Source organism: Takifugu rubripes, chromosome 15, assembly GCF_901000725.2.
Source record: "Takifugu rubripes chromosome 15, fTakRub1.2, whole genome shotgun sequence".
Lineage (NCBI taxonomy): Eukaryota > Metazoa > Chordata > Actinopteri > Tetraodontiformes > Tetraodontidae > Takifugu > Takifugu rubripes.
In genome coordinates, this window is record NC_042299.1 from 4,576,589 (window position 1) to 4,585,872 (window position 9,284).

Genomic DNA, 9,284 nt, shown 5'->3' on the forward strand with positions numbered 1-9,284 from the left:
GTTGTTTACTGAGCGCAGAGCGGACCCCATTGTTCAGGAGCTGCTGGGCTCCGCTGCGCAGATGGTGCCGTTTTATAACTGCTCGATTTTGGCTGTCTCGCTGTGGGCAGCTGCTGCTTCAGTCCCTCCTACTGTCCCCGCTTCTGACCGACATGTCATATTACCACCTCTCTTATCATCTTGCAATTTCTTTTTGTGGTTGAACCATGAACGCATTAGTTTGCACATCCTTTTATTTCAAAGTCACTTAAAGACCAACAGATCAGCGCGGAGGATTGCTGTTCTCGCAAATAGAATGGTTCAATACCTGAAGTTTGTAACTCTATGGAGTTGTTTTTAAGGTTTTTATGATTACAGTTACTAAACGATCTCGCACTACATTGAAAATGCTCTTTTCACGTAATAATATACATTTACTGTCATTTTTAGTGGCTCCCTGCATGAATACTGACGGGATTCTGTTCCTGTCTTGCGTGTGGACATGCAATTAATTTGCCAACTGCAGTGATTCTCATGAATGGCCAAATTAAAAATGACTGCATCACACAAATTTAACAAAGCTCATTTACAGAGATGGGATTTATGATCACATATGCACTCTCTGTGAAGTATCATCATTATCAACAAACAGCCAGCAACTGAAAGGTCAAGGAACATTTTAAAATAGAAGCAATGGCTATTGGAATGATTCTTTTTTTTTTTACATTTAAAAAATATAAATAAAATTTGAGCGCTCTGAACCATCTCTACATATGATATAATGTATATATGTAAATTAAATATTCAGTGTTTAATAAAGTAATTTATGTTAGATCTTGGGTTTACAATTAGATTTGTATTTGGGAAGGAAATTAATTTTTTGGAAAGATTTGCTGTTTAAACAAATTATTTAAGATTTTACAAACGGTAGCATGTATTCAAATATATAATCTAGAAATTGTAAAATTTATAATTTAAAATATTTCAGATATTATAATGGTTTTTAAGTTCAGACTGAGAGGCAATGTTGTGACATATCACAGCTGGGGAATGTTTTTTTGCTGACATGGTGAGAAATGATTGTCATGTTGCTCAGTAAATAGGGAAAGTCAGCACGATGTGTATGTGGCAGAATAGGCTAGCAAATATTGGAATGCCCAGTACTCGTCAAGCTAAAAACACAGAATCTCAGAAAGCAGCCTCTCATTTTGTTTTGATGGAGGGAGTAGGTTGCCTTAGATTGTAGCTGCTCACAGAGTGTGGTTCTACCTTCCTCTGCCATCTTATAGCTCAGTCTCTTTCTCTTACTAGCATCTGTCTTTTCCCTGTCCTGCATTCATTGTTCCTAGAGGAACAGTAATACCATGATCACCACCACCACCGCTCTGCAGGATCTCAGTGGATTCTCACGTCATCTTCCCTCACCACATGGAGCCTCAGCCAGCCTCTGCATCCCAATTCCTTCCTGTTGTCTTCCCCTAGATGGGTGCATGCTTCTCATTTTCGATTCTTCTTTTCCTCCTCCTCCAGTCCCAGACCTCCTGACAAAGCTTCTTTACTAACAGTTAGTAAAGCCCTCGGGGGGATGACTCAAAACTCAATGAGCATGAGTTGTCTCTTGTGGTCTGGTCCAAGTTTTTAAAGATCCAAGCTTATTTTTACTAATGGAAATTCTGCACTAGCTCTGTAAAGTGCAGTTTACTCATACACAGGGACAGCATAGCTTCTCCAGCCAGCATTGTGCAAATAGATTTCAAATGCACAGTATTTATAGCAGTTTTACATTTTAATAAATAACCAAACACACATTCAAACAAGAAAGATTGTGAAGTGGAGGCTTCATATATCAGAAAAGGAAATATTCAAGTAAAGTGTTGGCACTTTACAGTGGTACTTGAGTCATGTTACCTAGTTAGATCACTGCTCAGAAGCAAATGTCCGACAGACTAAACTTGATTCCCCTTGAAAATGTGCCTCACTTAGCTAGCTAATGACCAGCACATTGCTGACTGCGGTTTCACTGCAGATGGCAGCTTCACTCCATTTTATTCAAATATCTACTTTTTTTTAGATATCAACCCCACTCAGGGAGAGTGCCTTTCCACAAGGATGTTATTTTTGTCTGTGTTTGAGGCTCTTTATCAGATGACAAGTTTATCAGGGTAACGTTAGTGAAATCCCTTACTGGATCCCCTCTGACTGTTTTTGAGCCGGCCAATGAAAAATCAAACCAGTTCTTTGGAGGTACCAGGTTAGAACCAGTTAAGTGCTGGCTCTAGCACCAGGTTCTTTTTGGTGGGAAAAGATCAGCTTGGTAAACCAGCTGAGCAGACCCAGCAGCAGCCCTCTCATAAGACACAATGTAGTGCCTTTCTATTTTCCATTAAGCCCCCCCTAGATGAATTGTCCCTGTAAGAAAGCCCCGCCCCCAACCCCCACCCCTCCACTTTGCAGCACAGCCTGTGTCACAGCGCTCAGGACAAGAAGAAAATAGGACCCCGCTCTTCGTGTACCATTTACCATCCCTAAAAACACACCTGTGCTGACTTCCCTTTTGATTTTTTTTTTATCACAGTAAAGCATACCTCATATTAAGTTGTTGTTTTCTTCAAATGCTCACAATGAGGGATACATTCATAAGACATGGGGCTTCACTAGGGGCTGGACCTTGGTAAGTTGTCATCAATAATTGTAAGCTAATCATGATATTTAACATTTCTCTTCTTTACTACATACCCTCCACTTATTAAAGTCCACTTATTATTGTTTTCTTTCTACTGATTTCAACCATAAATAATTCATAAATAATATGCTTCAAAATGCAACACCTGCATGTATGTAGTTTTTTTTAGTGCATTACAAATTAATGCAAGTTTTTCACCTGTTTTTTTTTTAAATTACAGTTAACAAGCATCACAGAAACTATGGAATAAGGATATAAATGTCTTTGTTTCCCAGCGGCTCCCTCTATGACCATGATGCTGAAATCAGCACACCAAGGCACTTTCCTTTTTATCTCACACAGTATCCATAGCTCCCTCTTTTCTCCTGAACCACCAATGGGAACTTAATCTCCATGCTCTTAAGCAGCTGATGCAGCTAATGACTCACCAAGATATTCAATTCAGACTCTGATTCTCTTGTATCAAGATAAAGATATTTAGGTGAAGCTTTTGGAATCAAGCTTGGCATTCAAATGTGTCTCCACTTTGTACATCAACATTGGGGCTTTAGGTCGGAGGTCAGCATTGTGCTGCAGAGAACACTAAAGCAACATGGAAAATGATGAGAATGCTAACTTCATTTCCTGATCAAAGTGAGTTCAGCCCCAGATTCATCCTCATCAAGAAGCAGAAAAACAGTAGAAAAATTTAGATCAAGGACTCAACCTGAATAATTTTAGCTCAACTTCTTTTCTCCTGTGGGGCAGGCAGTTGTTTGTAACAGACTTTGTCCTCTCCTACTGGTAGATTTAAATAGCAGAATATTTTATTCATTAGATCCTCAGATCTATTATTACTGAATTTAAGATTGGGCTTCACATGCATCATGTGATAAATTGTTGATGATTGTTGATAAAATGCACACATGAAACTGCATCATTGGTGTCGACGCAGTCATGAGAAAAGGCTTTGGACGTCTGTAGTGAGACTCAGTTGAAGTTCTTTCCCCGTTACTGCTCAAACCCCACCATCTGACTGCTTGTTACTAATCTTTGGAGTGTATGTGTCTGTCTGTTTCTGTCCTCAAGGGATCCCCTGACTTTAGAGCTACTTTGAAATTCTTCTTCAGAGGGAGGGAGGGAGAGAGAAGGGAAGGGGGGCATTGAGACAAAGACAAAGAGTGCTGGTGAGGCACTTTCATCCCCCTTGCACTCATTTGGCTTATTGTTGGGCTAATATTTCATTAACAACATCAGAGAGTAGCATGAGGTTTTTGTTGTAAGATGCACCATCACTGGAGTATTTTGGGGGTTTTGTGGAGCTTTATGAATAATGTAGAGCATCAGTGTCCAAGGCTATCAGGTGATACTAGTGTACTTTTCAGGAGTGTGTGTGCTGCTTGTATGTGTGTCTGCGGGTGAAAAGAACAGAGAGAGGTGCAATGAGAGCAGCTGCCATGGCTAACGCACCCTTCGCATGAAACCATCTGCTACACTGAATTAGCAGACAATCCTATTCTTTAACAAACACACATCACATCTACCCGTCTAAACATCCATACCTAAAACTAAAATAGATGTCTCCTGGGGAAGTCCTGTGAATCCTACTATGGTGATACAGCTAATTCAAATGAGTGAGTGGGAGACCTGGTCCCTGCAATAGTCTTTGCAAACCTGCTATAATCCTAAATGGGTGAAGTGGTGAAAAGGAGCAGTCAAACATAAGAAGGAGACTCAGATAACTGCTCTCTAATGAGGGAATGAGAGAGAACCTGAGCAGGGAGCTGTGGTGACCTCCATTGCTGTCCTATCCAAGGGTAAATACAATGTTTTCAGGGGTATGCAAATACCATAGAAATTATAGTCTGGCTCTGTAACCATTTACACCGACCCAGTGCCAGTCACACATCTGTAGCTGGGTCAGTGACAGAACCATAGTCTGATTCTGTCAGTGGGTCAGTGTAAATGGTGACAGGGTCATCCCACATGGAAAGTAGGACTGGCCTCAGTCTGATACTTGCAAATGAGCTGTGTTCGTCGTTTTATTTGATTTTCTATGGGAAATGGAAGCAGGATTGCATTCATTTTTTCAGTGTTGGGGTGTGGGGGAAGGGAGGATCATTTATACTGTCGTAGCATGAGTGTGTAACCCTTTGTGAATATGTTGGTTGCAGCAGTCGTCTCTGCAGCTCTTTGCATGTCTGGTTAAATATGCATCTTGCTGGATGTGGCTCCATCTGAAGCTTCCGTAGGCAGTACAGTCAACAAATAGGTCATGCAAAATGATCAACATATGAGCGTGGGTAGTGTTTAGTTTTGCCTTTGATTGCTTTCATTGTTAAATTACAGGGGACCTACACAAGGTACACATATGGACATGTGTTATAATTAATTAGATCACATCAACACATGATGACCTGACCTGAATTTCTGTGGAAGTGTCCATCTGTGCCTGGTCCATTACGCTATTACTGCCATTTTTTTTTTTACAATCACACTGTCGAATGAAGGACATCACAGTCAGACATAGTTTGTATTAACCTGCAAGCATAAATGACATCAGGAAAATTTAACTGTGTTAATAAATGTACATGAACATCTCAGGCATATTCGCATAGTGGATTTGGTAATCAAGCACTGCCTTTGCTAGAACAGAAAAGGACAGTCATTTTTGCTGTATAATGTCCTTTTAAAAAAAATTGTTTGTGCTTTCTTCCAAAATGTTCCAGACAGGTGCTATGAATGTTCCTCACTGTGTGTAAAATGATAGATTTCTACAGCTGTTGACAAAATCTATTGTGGCTCCCTCCCTGAGATAATAAAGGACACCTTTTGCGCATTTATGGCAACAGCTGTCCTCTCACAAAGAGTTAACCTGATCGTGAATTATTTAGATCCTCTATCAGACAAGGACCACAAGAACACTCCCAGACTGGGAATTCAAGCCTAATGTTGGACAGACAGGAGAGAGAGAGACTTGATTGTAGGCTCCAGGCTGAAGAACATGCAAACTCCTCTGATAGTCATTCTGAAGAGCATGACCTGATTAATCCTCAGAATCCTTGGTGAATATAGGTTATGGACTCGCCTGGGACTCAGTCTGCCTCTAATACGGTATTTGTGTCACTGTATGGAAACGTGTTGAAAAGTGTATTTTGCTAACTGGTGCATCAGACATGGAATAAGTAACAGATTAGTTCTTGCAATAGAGTCGATTCCATAGCGTCCTCTCAGTTTTACAGTTTTCTAAACTTGATTCAGTGAGCACTATGATCTTCTGCAGTTCTTTCTTAAGTGAAAGCAAGCCATTTCTGCTGCTGAATTAAAACAACAGTGGCTGCAACTCCACCAGAAATGCCCATCACGTTCACACAGCAGCGAAATGGCAACTATTTATGGATTCCATTAGCCATTTTCTCTTGATTCAAGGTTTATCTTCACTGTGCTCTGTGGATCCTGACTAGAGGAAATGACAATATTTAAGTTGTGTTGCAGATGTAGAGGCTGTGTGTTCTTTAGGGGCTGCTGCTGCAGCTCTCCTGTTAAGCCCCTCTCGCTGTGATAGCGGAGGCTTTAGCATGATAATAGAGATAAAGTGGGACATTTTTGTTTCTCTCTTGTATTTAAAGAAGACCATTTGTTGTTGGCAATAGAATGCTTCAATTTAGGGACGCTCATAATAACCATTATGATAAAAGAAATGCACTGACGGTCCCTTTATCTGTGAGGTTCCAGTGTGGCCATAGAAGAACTTTTGTTGGTTCTTATTTTTGACAGGTCTTATCATGAATGCCTGGCTTGCCTAACAGAAAAGTGTTACAGACTTTTTGGCCTTGTTGCATCAGCAGAGCATACCAGAAAAGTCCTTCATATTCTGCACTTCTCTTAATGATCGACAAATGCTGCTACTTTAGCATCCCCCACTTAGCCAACAAAATTAGCCAACCACTTTCCCAAAATTCTGTACCCAATGAGATTATATAGGTTCATGAGCTGTAATTGTTGAGGTCTTTTGACCTTTGGATGATTGACCAGGATCATTGATCTATCCAAATCCAACAGATTAAAAGTTTAGACTTTTGATTTAAAGTATGCTGCTTTATTGTTACCTGTTTTTCCCCCACCCAGTGTGGGGGAAAAAAGTACAGTGGTGGCCATAATTGTAAGAAAACTTGACAGATTTGAATACGTGGATTTTTTTTTTTTTTAAATCTTTAAAGCACGATTCTTTTTCATAATTTTTTTTACAAAATATCCAGACGGTTGCTCTGGATCAACAAACCTTTGGCAGCAGTCTGTCTTTCTGGGGAAACTGTAGAATCCTGCATTCTTCCAGCAAACTTTTAGGGACCTTGAACCAGCGGTCTTCTCTGGCCAGTATCCGTACTTGGCTGTCCTCGAAGGAGTGCCCAGTCTCCTTTAAGTGTAAGTGGACTGCTGAATCCTGACCCGAAGAGGTCAGGATCCTCCTAAACTTCTCAGAGACTCCGGACAGGTAGGGGATCGAAACGCTGCTGCGTTTGTTTCTCTCCTCCTCTCCTTTGCTGGGGTCTCACTTTCTTGAGGTTTTGGTGAAGGCCCAGCGTTTCGATCCCCTACCTGTCCGGAGTCTCTGAGGAGGATCCTCCAGAAACACGACATACCGGTTCAGTTCAAACCCAGCAACGCTCTCAGACAGAGGTTAGTACACCCAAAGGACAAGACACCAAGACCCAAACAAAGTAATGTTGTTTATGCTATACAGTGCCAGGAGAAATGCAAGGAACTGTACATTGGGGAAACCAAACAACCTCTCCACAGAAGAATGGCACAACACAGACGCGCACCTCTTCAGGTCAGGATTCAGCAGTCCACTTACACTTAAAGGAGAGTGGGCACTCCTTCGAGGACAGCCAAGTACGGATACTGGCCAGAGAAGACCGCTGGTTTGAAAGGGGTGTCAAGGAAGCTATCCATGTCAAATTGGAAAAACCATCCTTAAACAGAGGTAGTGGGCTAAGGCACTTCCTATCACCCACATACAATGCAGTCCTCCACTCCTTCCAACAGCAAAACAAACATTCACACCATTCCAGGAGACCCAGTGACTCACCACCATGTGATCCAGCAGACAAAGGGGAGACATCTCAACAGAAACTAGGTAAACGACCCGACCAACGACCCTGCTAACGACTCTCAGGTGACCACCCAGATCATTAGCATGCAGATGGTCCACAGGGGCTATATATTTTCAAGCTCTCTCCCCAGCGATTTCAGAACTGAAGAAGCCTTCTGGATAGAAGGCGAAACGTCTTCAAGAGAAGAAACCCAGTCCAGTTGACATAGAAAACTACCTTGGATACAATGACCTGGATGATTGAGAATCTACACAGACCTGTGCATACTGTTACATACTGCTTGTTCAGAAAAATATCCATGTATAAAAGTCATTCACTGCTTCAAAACTATTAATTAAAACACAATGTTAATGAATTAAAACACGAAAATGTTACCAGGAGAAGTTGTATAGTGATAGCACTTAAATCTTTTTATGCTCCATTTTCTTTATTAACAGATTTATTAAACAACAGCAGAAGAGAAGATTAAATTATTTAGCTGTAGAGATGCTGGTTAAGGTTGAGGAACCTGTCTCCAGACTTTGTGCTGGCTAAAATAGGTGGTGAACTGGAGCATTTTGGTTGAAATCCAGATCTGAGAGCAGTATGTGTAATATCAGCAAAGTCTCCACAAATTACAAACTGATATTCTACAAGTTGCTGCTTCATTTTCATTGGACATTTTCATTCATCAGAGGACAATAATAATATGTAATTAATTATTATATAATAATTACTAACTTTACTAAATAACAACAACAACAACAATGCTAATAATAATAATGATAATAATAATTGTAATAGTAATACTAGTAATATAATAATAGTAGTAATAATAGTAGTAGTTGTAGTAATAATAATAATAGTAGTAATAATAGTAGTAGTTGTAGTAATAATAATAATAGTAGTAATAATAGTAGTAGTAATAATAATAATAGTAGTAATAATACTAGTAGTAGTAATAGTAATAATAATAGTAATAATAGTAATAATAATAATAAACACAGGCTTCATCCACAATCCCCTGTGTTAGAAAAGGTTGCAGGGTAGTGTTAACCGATATGCACCCTTGTGTTAATATGTACATTTTATATTTAGAGCCTGTGTTCAGTAACAGAGGATTGGGAATTTTCCATGTGACCTGGAGGAGCCTAGAGACGAAGGCTCAGCAGGGACTTAACCCAGAAAGCTGGCAGGAAACAGATGGCAGTAGTGGTGAATGGGCGGTGCTTTTACAGGTTCGCCGCCTGGCCAGTGGATATTGCATGGCTGCAAACTCTTTCTCTGTCCCCCAACTCCCAGGGGATTAATAAACTCATCAGGTCTGCTGCCCATATGGGAAGCTCGAGCAGGATGAGTGGATGTTATTGTTAGTGCTTGGTTTGTCTAATGCCTCGTGTGCGATGTTTCGGGGGCATGGTCTCATTGCAGGTGTGACTGTCACTTTCTGTCCAGTAAGGAGTGGCAGGGCCAGACTTAAGTCATGACTTGGACTTGCATTGAGACTGCTGAGAAGACTGCAGGTGCAGAGCCAGTAGAAACACGTT

The 9,284-nt window shown here is 40.6% G+C and overlaps 1 protein-coding gene across 1 annotated transcript in view; it reads left to right on the forward strand.

Moving 5' to 3' along the window:
• srrm3 (serine/arginine repetitive matrix 3) overlaps window positions 1-9,284 on the forward strand; it is a 63,096-nt gene that overhangs the window by 1,437 nt on the left and 52,375 nt on the right. The gene's annotated exons all lie outside the window — the stretch shown is intronic.